The sequence below is a fragment of the Castor canadensis genome, chromosome 9 (genome assembly GCF_047511655.1).
Source record: "Castor canadensis chromosome 9, mCasCan1.hap1v2, whole genome shotgun sequence".
Taxonomy (NCBI): domain Eukaryota; kingdom Metazoa; phylum Chordata; class Mammalia; order Rodentia; family Castoridae; genus Castor; species Castor canadensis.
Genome location: NC_133394.1, coordinates 48,617,576 through 48,637,929, shown reverse-complemented (window position 1 = coordinate 48,637,929; position 20,354 = coordinate 48,617,576). Strand labels below are relative to the sequence as shown.

Genomic DNA, 20,354 nt, shown 5'->3' with positions numbered 1-20,354 from the left:
AAACCTCAAAATGCTCTTTTTGCTGATATCCATTAAAGTGTTATATTTATGAAAATTCTTTCAAACTGTTCCTTCCCAAACCTGTGAAGGATAAGTCAAAGTTGCCATGAAGTGCCTGATCCATCTGTTCATCTGTTGATTAAAACATTTGCTTCTCGATGCCATACTAGAAACTTGAAAGATGTTGTTCTGTTCTTTCACGGAGCTGTTAAGGATGAGTTGTGTCTTCAGAATAACTTAGAAGCTCAACTGCATGCCTGTTGTGAGCCTGGCTATCTTCTATCACAAAAACCAGAGGTTGTGCAGCAAGTGGCAGAACTTGTCTTCAAGCAAAGGAAGATTTCTTTGGCTATGACTTTAAAACCAGATTACATATCCACATTCTTGCTGTTCAGACCTCTCTGAAAGAATGGATTCTTGGGTGACAGACCCAGAGTTCTGACTCTGTCTCTCTCTATCCAAGTTCTTTCTTTAAAAGAAGAAGTCAGAACTCTTGTGAAGACTAGTTTTTCTTCTGAAAGTCATTCACTAGAAACAGCTTCTTTCGGTCAGGATGACATATTAAGGTCTGTTTTGAACACTTATCTAAATAATAATAAAGGTAATATTAACAATAACTATAACTAACCACTTGGAGAGACAATTAAGTGAACTCGTTTGAACATGTTAATTTGATGATTTCTAATTTTAGAAAATAAAATCAGTCTAAATATTCCAAATATATAATAATAATACTGGTAATGACTTACCTCTGTACATTCACACTCAATGAGAACACAGTGACAAGGTGACTATTCCTTCTTCCTTTTTATTTTGTTTATTTTTTCCTTGTTTAGACAAGAATACGTGACTCTATCCTACTCTGGTCTTGTCACCAGAAGTTGTCACAGCATCATAAAGTGTAACTTACCTGTAGCCCACTCTAGTTGTACCTCCTTTTAGATTTTTAGGTTACCTTTTCCTTTGTAGGACAATGTAAATGAAGCAAACTTGGCAGCTGTATTCCTTTGCTATTAATTTTACTTGTATTTATCCATAAACACTTATTGCGCTTATGCCATGCATAAATTACAGTGGCAAGCCCTGGTAATACACCAGTAACTAAGAGAGTTCTTCTTTATTAGAAAATAAGTAGATGGCTAAGGCAGAAAATAGTGTATAAGAAGAAAGGGATAAATAGAGGGTAAAGTGAAAATAAAACTGTGAGGACACCTTCAAACTCTGATTTCTAGTTTTGTTCTTATTTCATACAGTTTTCCAGAAATTCATGTTTCTACTGAACAACAGGAATAACCAAAAATACATAACTCATGTGAAGCTATGGTAAGGGAAACAACAAACAAAATAAAAACAACGAAAAAACAAACAAAAACACCAACATTGGACAATCTCTTTTATTGTTTTTTAAAAGGAAGTTGCTGTTTTCAATGACATTAAAAATCACTAAAAAAAAGAACAAATGGTAATCTTTGATTCTGCATAGGAAAATACTCAAAAGAGGAAGGACTATTTATTCAGATTTACCATAAACCTTTTCTGAAAGTATAGCGAATCTGCCTCGACACTGAATTAAAACGGTTAATTGTAGCAATATTAAATGAAATATATCCTATCAGTGAAACCTAAATCTCAATTAGCCAAGTTATTTAGAATCTTTAGGGAATATATGTTCTATTATTCCTACATTCAGTGATACTATTTCATCATTTTTTGTTTATGCTTTGTTGTAATTCAAAACTATTTTGAAGGAAAGGTAGGTATATGCTACTTCATTTGTAGTCTTTGTTATCTGTTTGTCAGTTACTTTCAATGGAAGTTGATAGTATCAGCGTGATAAAATCCTTTTGCCATAGGTAGATTAGCCTCCATAATATCGATATGTCACATATCTTCTCCTAGGTGATGCATGAAAAGTTACTTTAAAAAAATCATATACATAAATGTTATACATCAGGCATATAGTATCTGTTATCTGTCTGATGTATAAAATAACATAATAGTATTAATAAGTAATAAGTAAGAATACAATTTAATGAATCTTAAATTTAGATGGCTAACATAATTATTCTTGTTTTAACAGAATATATTGTAAAAGAGATTTGGTAGAAAGAAACAAAGGTTAATAAGTAGAGCTCTTTGTGCTACTGTGCTACAGTGTGAAATTTATATCAAAAATTTTAAGTATTATTTTAAAAGTACAGGAATCAGGCAACTGAAATTATAATCTCATCCTAGAGTATACATAGCAAATGAACTCCTACTGGTAATAGCAAGAATTCATTTTAAAAGTTAAGATATATTTAAAAGTTGGGAGATACTAATTTGAAAATTTATTAGGATGATATTTAAAGACACAGTACAAAATCACTTAGCACAAGTTGAGATCATGTTCTCAGGAGTCTTACTCAATGCATGTGCTCTTTTCTCTCATAAACTCCTCTCATGATGTCTCATACAATGCTTTTTAATCTAATAATGCTGATAGGCATCCTGTGTTTGGTTTCTGCACTTCTTGTGATAGCCTTTTCCCTATACTGTATTTTCATGGATGCTTGTATAGGAAACAGCCTTGGGATACATAGATAGGTGCCCTTCAAGGAAGAAGGCACAATTATTTCTTGAATAAAAAAATTAAATCTCCCTTTGGAGCAATGTCAAAGTAGGTTTGCTGGTATATTACTCTTATAAAATGTGGTTTTCTAAGCATGGTAGTGATCAAATGAAACATAAATTCTGTTGGTGGAGCATGCAATCAGTCCACTCTATACTGCTTCTTATGTGATTTTGGTTGCAAAGAAAACCCTTTGAACTTGAAAAAAATATTGTTCCTGTGTAGTGATATTTTCTTTTGTGTCTGACCCAGGAATTTCTTATCTTCTGGCAGCTTCCATGAAACAGTGGTAGGCTAACCTTTTCACTTCCAGCCAGGTCAAAATTCAGACTGATCATTGCTCTTGATACACATGACACACTTCTTTGAAGCTTTAAGAGTAAATTTTCTCTGAAGTGAAGGTAAACAGGGTTCTTATTGTTATCCAATGACTATTAGAATAGTCTCTTTTTTACTAAGCCCTTTCCTGTACCCCATCAAATATAAAACATCACACAGTGCATACCCAATTCCTCAGTAAATTTATTTACCTCTAGTCACTAAAGGATTAAATTTTCTTGGCAGTAGACAAAATTGTAGGGACAATTTTCTTTTACAGAATATGCATTATGTATATTAGCATTCTTGTTGGAACACTTGTATGCCTCTTAAATCTTGCTATAAAAACATTTCTAAATTATGCATACTTAGTTGCTTTTATATCATCTATGTTTTAATTTTAAAATTCTTATAGCAAAGCTGTCAGAACATTTATGTCTATCAATGAAAACTCACATTGAGAATGTCTTTTTGTCAGGCCATTGTATGCAGGTCCTCAGGACATGCATGTCAGTTGTCATATCACGGTCTGCATCCTGTGACCTGTCCAATGGCTCTTAACTGGAAAACTGAAATCATGAATTAGAACACGTCAAGATATAAAATCCTTCCTAAAATATTTGTACATAGTTATTGTTATGAGAAATCACTAGGGAATTCCAACAAAGGGTTTATGTACTTAAAACTCAATATTGAAATTTTAAAGCATTGTTCTCCTTTGTGTAGAAAAATAAAATACTACAGGAGAAAAAAAAGTAGTAAAAGGAAGACTCAGAGACTTAATGGGTGACAGACCATGGACTACCTTTGAAGGTTATATATTAATGAGTCTGGGATAGTTTTGAAGGTAACAACAGAATCTATAGACTAGATGTTCAGAGTGAAAGAAAGAGACAAATAAATATTAATTTGATATTTTAAACTGAATAACTGAGCACTGTTTACAAATTTTTTTAAAAACCCAGTGGAACAAAAAGCAATGGATTTGGGAGACTAAATTGTTTGATTTTTAACATATTTTGATATTTTTATAATACAACATAATTACACAGCTTGGTATAAGAATAGAAAACACAGGACATAAATCTGTTGATAAAATACACACATTGTAGTGAAAAGATGATTTAAATAGACTACTTGGTATCATTTATAAAGAAACAAATTCATGTACACCAAAAATTTAGTGCCTGTTACTGCATTCTCAAAATTCCCCTTAACATATAATGCCAAAAAACTTCCTATATACAATGTATTATTAGAATAATTTAGTTATTTTAAGCATCAGTAAAATTAGAAAATGAAGTCCCATTAAAACATTGCTTCAGTTTTAAGATTATTCTAAGAACAAAAGAAATAATAGATTATTTATGAATAAATTTTTTTCTCTCCTATGATATTATGGTTATTTTTAATATTATAAACCAAACTTTTTCTCCAATCCTTTTATTTTATATATTATATATTAATAACATTTATTATTTATTATATATTACTAAAAATTACTATATGTGAATTACTTGACTGAGGTGAAAATTTAAATATGTATATTTTTCTACTCAATTTCATTCTGTACCTAAAAAATATTTTAAAAGCACTATTAACAAATTTAAAATTTTCATTCCCCTTCTAATTTTTATTATTTTATATACATTTTTCAGAGTAACATGACTATCTCTCATTCAAAGTCGTATAAAAGTCAGCCTTTGCTCCTCAAATTCAGTGTTTGTCCAACATTTAGATTGGTGCAAGCAGGAAAGCAGGCTGTTTTGTGTTTTAAAAATATACATAAAGCAGTTCTCAGAAAGGGAGAGAGAAAGAACAAGAACAAAAGAATTCTTGGTAAAGGAAGATACTCATGTGCCATAGTAGCTCTCCGTGGACATTATGCTGTAATGAACACTACAGCTCTCAGCAGGTGCAATGCAGGATGTATCAAGTTTTGGCCAGCTGGAGTTTCAATATCTTCTGAGAAAATCATCTATGTCTCTCACAGCCTCAAGACTTTATTTTGAGGAATACATGATAGCAGCTTGGCCTTTAGTGTTCTCTAACTCTAGTATTTTTGGATGTTTCAATTTGCCTTTATCTGGTTGAATTTAATCTTTCCACAAATATTACTGTTCACATTTCATTAAGTAATCATTTTTAGTGCTTTTCTGAATATTTAAAAATGTTTCATGGTAGAATGAAGTACTTTATTATTTGCTATGCATTTATTTAAAATCCTGTGTAAAGATCAAAGTGTCTCATAGATATAACACACACACACACACACACACACACACACATAGAAAGAGAGCATAGTGAATTGAAACCCATCAAACACTGACAAAGGAGAGGAGAAGAGGGAGGGTTTAGGGAATATAATAGAGGTAGTGAATTTGTTCAAAGTACACTGCAAACATCTATTGCATTATCACAATGAGTGCCCCTTGTGCTATTAATGTAGGCTAACAAAAATAGTGGAAAAAAAATGAAAAAAGCAGCTACAAGAATGGAAATAAGTTGGGAATAGGGAGCAAAGCCTGCTGACTTCCTAAATAACTTTTGTAAATTGTTACAAAAAAAAAAAGAGAGAGACTGAGTATATTTACTCTTGCATGGCAGTTTCCAAATGAAAGGAAAAAAATTAGTCTCCTGCTATGGCATATGTAGCATATGTACTGAAGGGTAGGGTTATACGAAACAGCAGTCATCCTTCACATGTCGGTTTCTCTGGAAACATAAAGAGAATAGAAGTTTCCCTGCAATGTGATTTTTCTTCTGTGAATTTCCAGTTACAGAGTCAGGCAGCAAATGTTGTTCCACATCCAGCTAAAATCCCTTTTACAAGGTTGATAGGAATTTATGCTGAAAGGGTTGGCTGCTAAGAATCCTTAGCTCTGTGGCATCCCCATTCTGGTTTTTGTTGGAGAATTGCCCTGTTTTTAATAAACGAGGACTGCTGAGCCCCAGGAGTTTATGTTCCTCATCCTCAAGAGACGGCCCAACCAGGTCCAGTAACTGACAAAGGGTAAAACAAAATTCCTTACTCTTTTGGGAAGAATTCTGTAGAGCAATATATACCTAGGGAGTCCTGTGTTATCAGCTGGGAACATATCCTTGCTTTGTTTACCCCCTGTCTTTGTTTATTTGTCTTATTTACTTTTACTAAGAACATTCTTTTGACAAAGCAACTTGTTCAAAACCTACAACTCCCTGCTTCTAAGGACACAGACAACACAGGAAATGTGGAGAAACAAATTGCAATGGAAGTATCTATTGAGAATGGCTTTGTTGAATAAAATTTATATTCTACTGGTAAATATCTGTAATATATAGTTAAATATCTGTAATATATAGTTAAATATCTAGCTCAAATTTCCAAAAAGTAGGGTTTTTTTTTACCTGTTTGTGCTATCCTAAATGTATACCATCACTTCATCTCTTTCACCTTGTTTCTTACTCTATGTTTGAAGTAGATTAAACCAAACACACAATTTGATTATTTGAATTTTCTCAGTGACTCTTTTCACTCTGGAAGATTTTTTTTCATAATATACATTTTTAAAAAACGTTGACACTACAGATTGGGTATGAAGATGAAATGAAACTATACAGGCATCCCTACTAAACTTGAATGACTTTGAGTCCATTCTCCAAGAAATGTTCTCCACAATCCAAGCAATATCAATAAAGAAACTTCAGAATTAAATGATGTTATAGACACAATGGACTGAACATCTACAGAGAGTTTTACCCAGCAGCAGCATAATACACATTCTTCTCAGTAACCCCTGGGACTTTCTCCAAAATAGAGCATATTTTAGAACACAAAGAAAATCTTAACAAATAAAACAAAATTGAAATAACTCCCTGTATCCCATCTGACCACAACGGAATAAAACTAGAACACATCAAAAGAAAGCACAGAAAGTATTCAAACACATGAAGACTGAACAACACATTGCTCCATGATCAGTGGGTCATGGAAGAAATAAGAGAGGAGACCAAAAAAGTTCCTGGAATTTAATAAAAATGAAAATACAACCTACTGGAGTATATTTTAATCAGTGTAATTTCTAATTTCTCAATGCGTGTGATCTCAAGAGGTATTGATATTTTTTAAAAAAATAAATTCATATTATAAGTACCATTGTAGAATATACCAACAAATTTTATATTATTAATAAAATATCTTAACACCATTTAGTAGTCTTTTCAGTACTTCATAGCTATTCTCAAGTTATATGTCGTTATATATTTTTTTTTATTATGAGGGAGGTGAGACTGGAGTGTGAACTTAAGGCTTTGTACTAACAAAGCAGCCACTTTATCACTTGAACTACATAATCAGTCCATTTTGTTCTGATTATTTTGGAGATGGGGTCTTGTGGAATGTTTGCCCTACCTGACCTCAAACCAAGATCCTCAAGATCTCAACCTTCCAGTTAACTAGGATTACAGGCATGAGCCACTGACTCCCAGGACATTTTGTTTTTGTTTTTGTTTTTTCATTTTTATTCATTTTACCTATCCACACTTCTCTAGTTTATAAACACATATTTTTAAAAACTTACAGTAAAAATAATACTAATAGTAATGATCAGAGTTTTTGTGCTTCTTATAATTCTGCTTTAAAAGCCTTTTCAAATGCTTTATTTCATTGGATTTTAACAAAAATCTGCATTATAATACACAGAGGAAATAATAAGACAAAATAATTTTATTAGTATATGAAAAAAATCAAACCAGTAAATTGCAGAACTGAAATTATCTCTACAATACCTTGATTTCAAAAGAAAAGGCATTTTCCACATCTCATCTTACTTTCTAGAGGACAATGGGAAAGATTCCACTCATAGTATGATACTGGGTTTCTGATTCTGAGTTTGAGTTTGGGAGAAGCGGGTGACTGAAGACACTGGACCAGGAGTTAAGAGTGAAGAAAGCAGGAGGTTTATTGAGAAGACATCAAAATCTCCCAGAGCCAGAAGCACTTAGGAAAGCTAAGCCAGAGCATAACTGGAGTCTAGGAGTGACACAGGGCTCTGCCAGGCTTAAGTCCAAGTATTCTATCGTGACTGGTTTTTAACCAGTTTTTTTTATAGTCAATTTTATGTTGAAGCTACCTACCCATCCCTCTTCTTATCAAACAGAACAGTCCTGAGAAGGCCTGGCCAGCTCATCCTGACCTTGGGATCCACTGCTCATCTCTCACAGTTGCTTTCTGTTATTTTAGTGAGAGTCTTGTTATTTGTCTGAGAAGCCTGCTGTTTCTTATGCCCCTTCATCTATCTTCTTCCAAAATGTCTCACTCATCCAAAATGGAGTCACTTTTGTCATTATTCCCCTTACAGTACTATTTAACTCATTAGTACTACAAAAATTAGTATACAACTGAATGCTTTTTGAAATTTTACAATATCAATTGTTGTTTATTACTTTCTGAAAATCTTTTAATTCATATGCCTTATGAACTTGTTTTTCATAGAAATTTTAATACTTTATAATCCATCTCAAATTTACTTTCCATGTCCAATTTTCTGCTACTTCATTTACATTATACTTTAAGTAATTAACTTATGTAACTAATATTATATCAGTAATTGATTTTAAGATGATTAATATTATTCATGGTAGTTTGATTATTCTCTGTGCTTCTTTTCATGTGGTTTTTTATTCTTTTTTGATTATATTTGGTGAACAATTTCTGCTTATTTTTACAGTGAATTAATTCTCATATAATATCCCTTCCTTCTTCCCATCCCCTCTCCTCTCTCTCTCTTTTTCTCTTCTTCCCTCTCATTTTTCCTCCCTTACTGTCTTCTCTCCTCTCCTCTCCCTCTCTTCCTTGCTTCCTTCTTTCATAGCTTCATACTTTGGTTTCTGTAATAGATTCATACCTGATTGTGGTTTTTTTTTTTTTCATTCTCTTTTCCTTTCAAATCAACCTCCATTTGCTTACTGGTTAAAATTCTAAATCCATGACTTCATTTTGGAACATGCATGAGTACTTTTGGAAAATTCTCCTGGACCAAAAACCAGTTTTTAATATTTTGCTATTCAATCTTGTAAGTCCAACATATTTCTTTTATTGAAGTCCTAAGGTGCGTGTACTTACTTAAATGTGTACTTGTTATGCTTGTTCCACAGCAGGTGTTTTTCATGTTATTTTCTTCTCCACTAGGCACACCTTGTCCATATTTCAGATATGGTCATGAAGACCTCCCTAATGACTCCAGCCACCCCTGAATTCTGTAACAATTACTTAGAAGCACAAATCATATAATGACTTTAGGATTTCCTAATTGCAGTGTGTGGCTTATATGTTATCCAAAATTTTATTAGGAAGCCAAGCATATGTCTTATGAGTCATGCTTTTCAGGGTACAGAGCTGTGCTCCTTGACTTAGAAAAGAGATCATCTGTGTCACTGCCTACTAGTATTTTTTTATTAAAAAATATACCTAACTTAAATATATGATTATAACAATTTGTCATTTCCCTATACCTGATATACTGATTTATAATTTCTGAGTTATCTTAAAGAGGAATCTACATTTTTTTACTTGCATGATTCTTACACACACGAAGTTGTAAGTGTTCCTTGTACTGTGGAGAATGACTTTGGAGGTAACATTTGTGTAGACTATTTTCTATGAGCTTCAGGGATTTTTTGCTGTGTAAAATGGATGTGATGTGCATTTCACTGGTTGGTCGGGATTAATGAATCTAATAACTTTTCTAAGGCTTTTGCACATAGCAAGTTCCCAATAGGCATTCAATCTTTTCTCTATATTTTTCCTTTATTAGTGTGATGGGTAGTGGTACATTGTGGCATTTACACAGGTTCGTACAACATATTAAATATATTATACATGAATTCACCTCCTCTACCCTTCTCCTTCATCCTATCCTCCCCTGATTCCTGGAGTAGTTTTAATAGATATCATTTTTTGCATTTATGTATGTGTGTACGCTATGTTAACTAGAAAAAATATATCCAAATCAATCTCTACTTTTATCAACTTTTAACAAAAAGACAAAAATTTTGTGAAGAAAGTCTTGAAATAAATACATTACCTTTAGTACATTTTCATCTAAGTATTAGGTATGGATTTGTGTCTCTCAAAATAATACATTGGAGTCCTAACCCAAAATGTCACAGAATGTGAATTTCAAACAGGAACACTTCAGATATAATTACTTAAGATGACCTCATCTTTAGTAGGATGAGTCCTTAATCATTTGTGACTGATGTGATAAGAGAAGAGAAAGTCCTGAGAAGAGCCTGTTAGATGTACAGACATAGAAAAGACGGGTATATGAAGATGGAGGCAGACATTACAGCAATACTCCATATGTCAGAATTGACCTAAGCTACCAGAAGCAAGAATAGCTAAGAAACATATTTTGGAGGGAAGATTGTTTTTTACCAACACCTGGATTTGAAATCCCAGCCTCCACTAGTCTTCTAAAATTAATTTATACTATTTTAAACTACTGAGTTAATAGTATTTTATTATGGTAGCCCAAGAAAGTAACATTAGGTAACAGGAATATAGTCTCTATGAGTTTCACCCATATCATTTTTTTTTGCAATTTTTTAAATTATTATTCATTTATTCGCATGTGCATACATTGGGTCATTTCTCCCCACTGCCCTCCTCCCCCACACTCTCTCCCTTTTCCCCCTCAGTTCCAGGCAGGTTCTGTTCTACCTTTATCAACAGTATTGTTGAAGAAAGAAGACAAGCATAATAAGGTAGAAAAATTGTTTTTGCTAGTTGAGTTAAGGATAGTTATCCAGAAATATTCCTAGCATTGCTTTCATGTACACATGTTTTGACCCATGTTGATTCATCTCTAACTGATCTTTACCCTGGTTACTGATCCCCTTCTCCTGTTGACCTCTGTCACTTTAAGGTTTCTGTATTAGTTCCTCTGGAGTGGGGACATCAAAAACTTTCATGTTTTGGGTTTTCTACCTATTTCTATATCACCCATATGTGCTCTCCCCTTGTTATGTGATCCCAGTCCAACCACATTGCTGCATTTGCCTTAGATCTAAAGTCTGCATATGAGGGAGAATGTATGATTTTTGGTCTTCTGAGCTTGGCTGATCTTGCTCAGAATGATGTTCTTCAGTTCCATTGATTTACCTGCAAATGATAAGATTTCATTCTTCTTCATGGCTGGCTGCGTAAAATTCCTTAGTGTACAAGAACCACATTTTCTTGATCCATTCATCAATAGTGGGGCATCTTGGTTGTTTGCATAACTTGGCTATTGTGAATAGCACTGCAATAAACATGGGTCTGCAGGTGCCTCTGGAGTAAACTGTGTTGCATTCCTTTGGGTATATCCCCAGGAGTGGGATTGCTGGGTCATACGGCAGGTCTACATTTAGATTTTTAAGAAGTCTCCAAATTTTTTTCCAGAGTGGTTGTACCAGCTTTCATTTCCACCAGCAGTGGATTAGGGTTCCTTTTTCCCCACATTCACCAACACATGTTGTTGTTGTTGTTTTTGATCATAGCTATTCTAACAGGGTTGAGGTGGAATCTTAGTGTGGTTTTGATTTGCATTTCCTTTATGGCTAGAGATGGTGAGCATTTTTTCATGCGCTTTTTTGCCGTTTGAATTTCTTTTTTAGAGAAAGTTCTATTAAGTTCAGTTGCCCATTTTTTAAATGGTTCATTGATTTTAGCAGAGTTTAATTTCTTAAGTTCCCTGTATATTCTGGTTATCAGTCCCTTGTGTGATGTATAGCTGGTGAATATTTTCTCCCACTCTGTGGGTGGTTTCTTCAGTTTAGGAACCATTTCTTTTGTTGTACAGAAGCTTTTTAATGTTATGAAGTCCCATTTGTCCAGCTTTTCTCTTAGTTGCTGGGCTGCTGGGGTTCTATTGAGGAAGTCTTTGCCTATACCTATAAGTTCCAGAGTGTTTCCTGATCCTTCCTGTAGTAACTTCAGAGTATCAGTCCGATATTTAGGTCCTTGATCCATTTTGAGTTGATACTAGTACAGTCACCCAGATCATTTTTTGAATTTTTCAAGTTTTTTAAGATGTATGTTATTATGCTAAGTACATAAAATTTAAATATTTTGTTTTTATTATTTTAGTTTATATAGATTGAGTTTCTAAAAATTATTCTATTTTTGTACTTTAAATTGTTATCGACGGGATATTTTGGTGTAATCTGGAATTAGAAATCATATTATCATTCATCAATGATTCATCAGAACTTTAATTTAAGAGAAAAAATTTCCTCAGGAGGCAATTACTGGGGAAGATCCCAGTTTTAGGCCAGTTCGGACAAAAGGTTAGCAATACCCCATCTCAACAAACAATCCAGGCATTCTGGTACACATCATTATTCCCAGCTATGTGGGCAGCATATATAGGAGAGTAGTGGTCTGAGGACAGCCTGGACATAGAGTATGAAAACATATGTGAAAGGTAAAAAAAAAAAATAAAATAAAAATGTTTGGGGACATGACTCAAGTGGCAAAGTACCTGATTTGCAAATGTCAGGCCCAGTCCCTTAATTCAAACCCCAGTATCAAAGAGGATAGAGAGAGAGAGAGATAATCACCTACTTGTCATTCTTAGCTTAAAATTCAATAACATATTGTGCTTCTGTTACACAAAATTCATCAATTTGCATTGAAAGCCACTTCATTTTTTCCTGTGCAACTGATATATTTCAATTCTCCTCTGAATCTTCATGAGGTTTATAATATAATATTGGTTTGTTCTCTGTGAGTTTTTTAATGTATTTGTGTAAATGAGTCTTAGTGGTGATGGGGGAATAGAGTCCAGAAAAATATCACTATGAGTGCATGGTTTTCTGAACTGTATTTTTATAGTTGTTTTGAGAAATCATTGATTTCTAACACTGACATAATTGTAAGATTAGTTGTGCCCCTTCAGTGGCTGAAAGTTTCTATGTAATTTAAGCTACTAATTACAATATGGATATCTAATGGTTGCTCAACAAATTAAGAGAAAAAATGAACATCAATAAAATCAACACCCTTTCCACTTAAGAAATTACTGATACAAGATTCACCATAGTACAAATAATTTTATTACCCAATATTTGTACAACTTTACTATATTGTAAAATACCCTCACATCAATATAACACCAGGAAACAAATGCAGATGACAGCATTTATTGATTAATGAATTCATTGATCTATTGATTAATATATGAACAAGATTAAGAGACAGAAATGAATCAAGGGTAAGGTTGATTTGGGAATTTGGCAAAATAGAAAGAAGATCTATTATTCAAGCCATAAGGAAACAATCTTAACTATAGCTACTACATTTTGGGTAAAAATAATAACACAAATTCAGGAGCCAATAGAAAGTTGGCATCTACACATAAATGGAAAATGATTTAAAATTATAAGGAGAGTTTTTAATGTTCAAGCCTCAGTGGGTACAAAAATTTATATTGCATTCCATGGATTTTATAAGATACGTGTAAGACAATGCCTGTAATACATTGTTACAGATTCAAAGAATAACACATATCCAATGACAATTAAGCAAATGAAGGAGAAATATGTAACCTCTGCAGTATTGCACAGTGAAACTATCAGAGCCAGTTGGTAATCTAAGGCAAGATTAATTTTTTACAAAACAGAAACAGGATTTCAACAAAGGTTTCCTGCTTAGAGATAGTTTAAGACAAGGATTATCTGTCTCCAGAATTCTTGTAATGGAAAATAATTGATTATAGACTATGAATAGTCTACTTTTTGGAGACTGGCAATAATAATTGGCTGTAGCTCATTGGAAAAAGGGGACAGGAGAAGAAAGACATAATTTTTGTTAATGCTAGGAAAGAACTTGCAGTTGTGAAACTTTCCCTTTGAAAAATATAGAAGGATGGAATATGTTCATAAAGGATATCTCTACTAATTATGCCATTAAAAAAGGAGAAAGTAGTGATGCTTCTTTTACCCCAACCATGCAGAGGAAAAAAAAAAAAGAATAACTGTTGCAAGGTCGCCATCTTCTGGAAGATAAGCAAATCAACCAACCAACCCAAAGGACGATAACCTGCTCACAAATGCAGAGGGCAGTGGCCTCCATCAGATCTAAACTGCAGGCCACTAACATACATTGAAACGTTTAGTGTCCCACCGAGAGCCCAGTAATAACAAGAAAGCTAATTACATGCTAAAAGTGTCAAAAAAACTACTAAGTAATTAGGTTGAGTCCCCTGTTACATATAAAGCTGCAGTTTGCATTCCTTTTAAATGCAAAGTTCCTTTCACAAAAAATAAACACTTGTATAAACAACACTGATTATAACATGCTATCTCATTGCAAGTTCATAGTATAGATTTTATAGTTTATGCCAACTTCGATAACAAAATTTCTTATTTGGTGGTATAAAATGGTCTATATAGTCTATCATTATAGATGCTACATTTCTTATCTCCTAAATTTTATTTAAAAATGTAAGAAGATAGTAAGGCATTTAAAATTATTTTATATTTTTATCTCACCAGGTTTTTCAATTTCTCAGGTTATTTTACTTCTCACCCACCAACCACTTTTTTTCACGACCTCGCTTAGGTTCGTATATCTACCTTTTGTTTCTTTTTTATATTCAGGATTGAACTACTCAGTGGCCATTTTGTTCCTAACATTGTTGGGTTTTGGTGTTACATAGACCTCTCCTGCTTACATGTGAAATGTGGTTTCACATCTTATTTCCAACTCTCTGAAATCTCCACTCTTTGGTGTGAGAACTATGTAGTCTTTCTCCCCGTAAATGTGTCTGTATGTCCCCATCACTTTCTTCCATCTAGCACATATTTAATCACACTGTTTCAATCCAAGGGGGAAATACATTCAGCAAAATTCACCTTCAGCAAATCAATTTCCTTTTTAGACAAATACTAAATTAGACTAGTATTTTAGAAGGGAACCAAATGTGATTAAAAACACACTTTTTAAGGAAAGCTGATGCTATTGTTTATAAGATGATTTACATTTGTTGATAGACAATGTGAGTCATTGTACATGCATTGCAATGGACCATATTAAGCTTATTTTTCAAGTTGAGCTCAGAGAAGTGTATTCTGGACGCTGGATAACCATGATGGGCTGTTAATTTTTTTATATGTGATGTTAATTTTTTAATGTTTCCATTGTAGAGTCATTTTGATTTCCTTTATCTTTGTTATGAAATTGTTTGGTAAAAAACTACATTGCTCAGCAAACATGTAATATGAAGATGTTACTGGGAGGGGCTCAAAGTATTGCTATTTCTTCACTCAGAAGATTGTAAGGCATGCAAGAGAAAATGCAAGCTCTCAGGGGCCTCTTTCCTTATGCTAAAGAATTAACATTCTGTATGCGCAAAATATAAACTAAGAGTCTCAATGATACAGTCCCCGATCTAGCTCAAAAGTTTTAATTGTATTTAATACTCATTTTAATACAGTTTTTTAAAGTTAATGATTAATTTTACTTCATCAGAATAAAAATATGGAATCAATACTTTGTGAAAAAAAGTAAAATTTGTCCATCACCCTTGATACATATGTTTTATACTTAATTATTAAAATTTATTATGTTTTAAAATGTCAGAAAACTTTTAATTTCACTGAAAATGTACCTGTTTCACTCATTGGAAACAATGAATAATCCATTCCTTTCAAAACTACTAAGCATTACAATTTTGATGAGCACTGAGGTAGCTTTTGATTTTACTAGGATGATTTGCTAAACAAAAACAGGTTATATTTTAATGCAATAATAAATTGTCATTAAGTAAATTAAAATGGAAAATTATGAGTTAAAACGTGTAATTACAAGTTATAATAAATCGCAGGAAGTATTACGAGGGTACAAATATCAAAAACAGAACTGGTAGATGAAGAGACTTGATTCAGAAATGAAGAGAAGTTAAAGTGAGGATAAAGATTGATGTGATAGATTATTTGCACAAAATCTTGCATTGATTCTTCCTATCTTTTTATAGAACCCTTTTGGCTGTCACTTTGCCACTACTTCTATTGAAATGTAGAGTTTGATTTTCATTTCTCCTGAAATGTCAGTTTGATTTCATTTCAAAGATACTGTAACAAGCATGACCACACATGATGATTTGAACAGTGCTTGTGAATAGGTGCTTGCAGCCATGAAGTTCTCCAGGTAAAGATCTCGTGAATCATAAAGCAGTTGTCTTGGCAAATGAACAAAATGTGTGAGTGAGTCCATGGGAGCCAAGTGAGATCCATTCTGAGCAATGTAGACCAAATTGTTCTCACAGTCAAACCACAAAATCATGAGAAATAATTAATATTTATAGTCTTTCACCACTATGTTTCAGTCCATTAATTGAAAAGTAATAGCTAGCTAACAAACTTGTACATAAGCAAGCAAATTGGCTATAGTGTTTTGTGTTGAAGGACTAACACAACATAGTAAGTTTGAGTCTGGAACTGGACGTGTTCAACAATATGAAAAGCACTTCATGTGGGTAAATATAAAGGAACAAAGAGGTTTGAGAGGTAAACTAGGTCATACCAGTGTTAGCGGACCATTTATATATAAGTTTTATATAAAATAGAATTAGAAACTTCTGCAAAGTCTGATGCTGGATGTGGTAAGATCCAGCAGCTTCACAGAGTCATTGGGATGGAGAAGTAAAGATTAGAATGAGAGACAAAGCAAGTGAGTGTATTGGTGTGGACAAGTTATAATTATAGCAAGAAGAACTGTACCAGTGGTGTGAGAATAGATAGACTGTGGGGTTTTTCCCTTCCCCTTGCTAAAGATATGGACAACTCTCAATAATCTTCAAGGCTGAAGAATATAACTAATATGTTGTCATTGAAATATGACAGTATTTTCTGTTAAATTAATGGTATTAGGTTTTTGGAATGATAGCATTCTGTCTTACTCCAGAAGTTATAGAGTTGTTTATAAATAAACTACCAGTTTTGAATTGTTTCATTTTAATGTACCTATTTATCAAAGCTTTCCTCTATAATAGGTCAGAATACCTCAGCACAATATGTGAAATTGATTAGTATTCATAGAAAAATAACAAATGTAGGAAGCTAGATATGAAAGCAATATCCCCTGAAGCATAATGTGTTAAGTGCTTTTATTAGTATGCATGAAGATAGACAGTGTAAAAACACAACCTTTCCTTGATTTGGAGTGTACTTCAAATGACAAATATTTGATACTTTTTTATGGATTGTAATACTTGAGAACAAATTAATTAAAGTTGGTGTACTCAAAAGTATTATTTTTATTAGCTCAAAGTTGACTAAACTGAGATACATAAAATTATTTGATTAATGATTCATCAAAGATGAATATAAGGGTAAGGATACATTAAAGTCTTGCTAAGATATATTTCTGGAGAGAACTAATATAAAGCCTCTCAAAATAGTTTGACATAGAAAAATAACATATAATACATTTTCTAAATTTCTTTTTGCTTGCAAATGATAAATTTTGTATCCTATCAAGTTTCAGAAACTTTATACTGTAATAAGTAATAATAAAAAATCATGAAAAATAATAATATAATGGTTTATTTAATAAAATTTGGTAGATACTACAAATATGCAAATTTCATTTGATGTAAAATGCATAAACTTAAGATCTCATACAAACAAATGACCAAAAAACTTGGCAGGTAAATGTTGGAACAAAAAAACTCGACATTTAGAAAGTTCATTGACTACCAAAGTATTTTATCCATGATTTATGTCTATAGTGAGGAAAATATTATCATTTTTTACAAACTGTTTGAGACATCTGATTTCTGCTCTAATATGTGAATAACTCAGTAGTCATCACTCTTGTCCTCAAATTTAAAAAAAAAAAAACTACTTAAACTAATGACCACTGATTCTCTTTAGCTTCATCATACATTTGAGGTCACAGAACAAATCACCATCATGAAAACTGGAGAGATGGATACCACCTTAGATACCAGTTTGCATGTACAAAAGACCCTGGAGCCAGTATCTGGTAGAAACACTTAAAAGTAGACAAAACGGTAAATTGTCAGAGTCTGAATGTTAACTACATTAAGAATTAAAAACTCCCATTCTTAAGTAGAGCCCCTGCAAAATCCCCGGGACTTTATTTTCAGGAGCTTCTAGGACTGGAGAAAAATCCACTGTTTCCAGCAGAGGGAGGAGTAAGCAAACCTTTTAAACATTTGAAAAAGACTTTCTCCAAAGGTAAAGCCTTTGCTCAAAAGAAGCTACTTCACCAGTTCCATGACTTACCTGGGAAAAATGCAGTTAGACACTCCAGTTCCCTCTAGTCTTCTAGACAAGCTTTTAGGGAAAAAATAGGCTGAGGAAAGCATCTAAATATTCACTAATAACTCCAACTCACTAAGCAAACTGAGAAATAATCATTAGATTACAGAATGTTTGTCTTCCCCAACATTTCAACACCCCATCAGTGTCCTCTCTTTGAGTGGCTATCACGATAGGGGCTGTTTGTGAAGCAATCAGGGATACTCAAAGAATAAAAGAGAAAATTAATAAAACAAGCAAGCCAGAGAAAACATAAGCATTTAGCATATGCAGATATGGTAAACATTGTACATAGTATAGATTTTAGCTTGGCCTAAAACTTCACAGGATACCTCTGATTACTTCAGTTCTCATGAGCAAATAAATTTTGTCTAATTTTTAACAGCAACAAAATTTGCTTGGACTGATAAAAGGCAGGAATAAAGTCTAATGAAACAAAGCATATATCAGAGCAGATAAGGCTATGATATGGATTTGTAAGTGTTAAGATAAGGGACTTAAAAGAAAAATCACTAACATGGTAGGGGCAAAAAGTGTGACAGTTTTCCTCCTCCTTCTGATAAGGGTCACCCCTGACACACTTATATATATATCAAAAGAAAGGTGAAGAGAAAAAAAAACAGATTAATAGTATTCAAATTTTATTTGACACCAGGACAGAGACTTCATAAATGAAGAGCCAAAGACTCAGGAGAACTGATCATTTTTAAGATTTAATGACAATGGATAGCTGTATGAAATGAAATTAGACAAGAAAGGGTATAAACTAATGGTAATAATCTTGTAGAGGGAACTCAACAAAGCCTTTCTACTCTCATTCTTTGTGAGGCATTTCTTCCTCCTGAGTAAAGGGTAGGACCTCTTTAGGAATGAGAGTCTTATAATGTATCACACAATATAGGTCAGAGAATTTCTTTGTGGCCAGTTCTTCTGCAGAAAAGTGTGAGGGGGAGGTTAGGACAATACTGCTAGGATTTATGACTGGCTTTGTGGATAAGGGCTTCTATTTCTATGAAAAACCCTGAGGAAGAGGAATTTTTAGTTTCTATGGCATACCAAAGCACCATATTTTGGGTTATCATTTCAGAGCCCCAGTAATGGAAAAGTAACTAATATGTAAGAATAGAAGGAAAATTTAGCCAAATAGATGGAAAATCTAAGAATGAATCAAAATGAAGCCTTAGAAATAAAAGTCACTGAAACAGAAATGAAGAATGTTTTTAATGGGATCTTTCAGTGACTAGAAAAATCTGAGGAAAGAATCAATGAGTCTGATGGTATACTAATTGTAGCTTTCCAAACTGAAAGACAGAGAAAAAAAAATAAGTGAAAGAGAAGATCCAAGAACTGTAAGATGATTACTAAAGGTATAACATGAGCAGAATAGAAATAACAGTAGGTGAAGAAAGAGGAAGGAACAGAACAACTACTTGAAAAAACATCATCAATGATTTTCCAAAATCAAAATTAATGACAGACAGCAAGGCATAGATAGAAGAAGCCAGAGAATCCTAACAGGATAAATAACAAAAAATGAGTCACAAGAAAACCCTCCGCTTGTGCATGCCATATTTAAATTGCAGAAACTCAAACAATAGGAAAATACTGAAAACAGCTAGAGGTAATAAATTGGAAGACATGGGGGCAAGCAGACCTTACTTATGGATGAACAGAGATTGAATTACATTGGATTTATGTTCAGACACCATGAAAGCAAGAAGAGAGTAGAGCTAAAGTATTGAAAGAAAAGAAAATTCCCATTAACCTGGAATTCTGTCTTCTGTGAAAATCCCTCAAAAGTGAAGAATAACTAAAGATGTTCTCAGACAAATGAAAACTGCAGAAATATTTTCCAAGGAAACCTCCCTTGCAGTAAAGCTTAAAGTTTTTCAATGAGAAATAAAATGTTAAGTTCAGAATTCAGAAATACATAAAGAAGGCACATCAGAGAGGAATAAATGAAGGTGAAATAAATCATTTCTTTTTCCTTAATCTTAGTTGATCCAGAAAGCAACTATTTGTTCAAAGACATAATAGCAGCAGCACATTTGTGATTAGATCTTATAGGTAAATGAAATGGGTGACACCATTTATTTTTATAAAGGTTAAAAATAAT

General features: G+C 33.0%; 1 long non-coding RNA gene across 3 annotated transcripts in view; it reads right to left on the bottom strand.

Moving 5' to 3' along the window:
- The window catches only part of LOC141410870 (uncharacterized), a 47,687-nt gene extending 29,355 nt beyond the window's left edge, over positions 1–18,332 (bottom strand). Inside the window, exons 1-2 of one of the 3 annotated variants that reach the window (XR_012435659.1) lie at positions 18,203–18,331; positions 3,386–3,498 (exon numbers count right to left, since the gene is read on the bottom strand). This is a non-coding gene — a long non-coding RNA (uncharacterized lncRNA). Of the gene's footprint in view, positions 1–3,385; positions 3,499–18,202 lie in introns of all 3 variants that reach the window. The other 2 variants (XR_012435660.1, XR_012435661.1) reach the window with 2 other exon arrangements.
- Between the last annotated feature and the right edge of the window lie 2,022 nt (positions 18,333–20,354).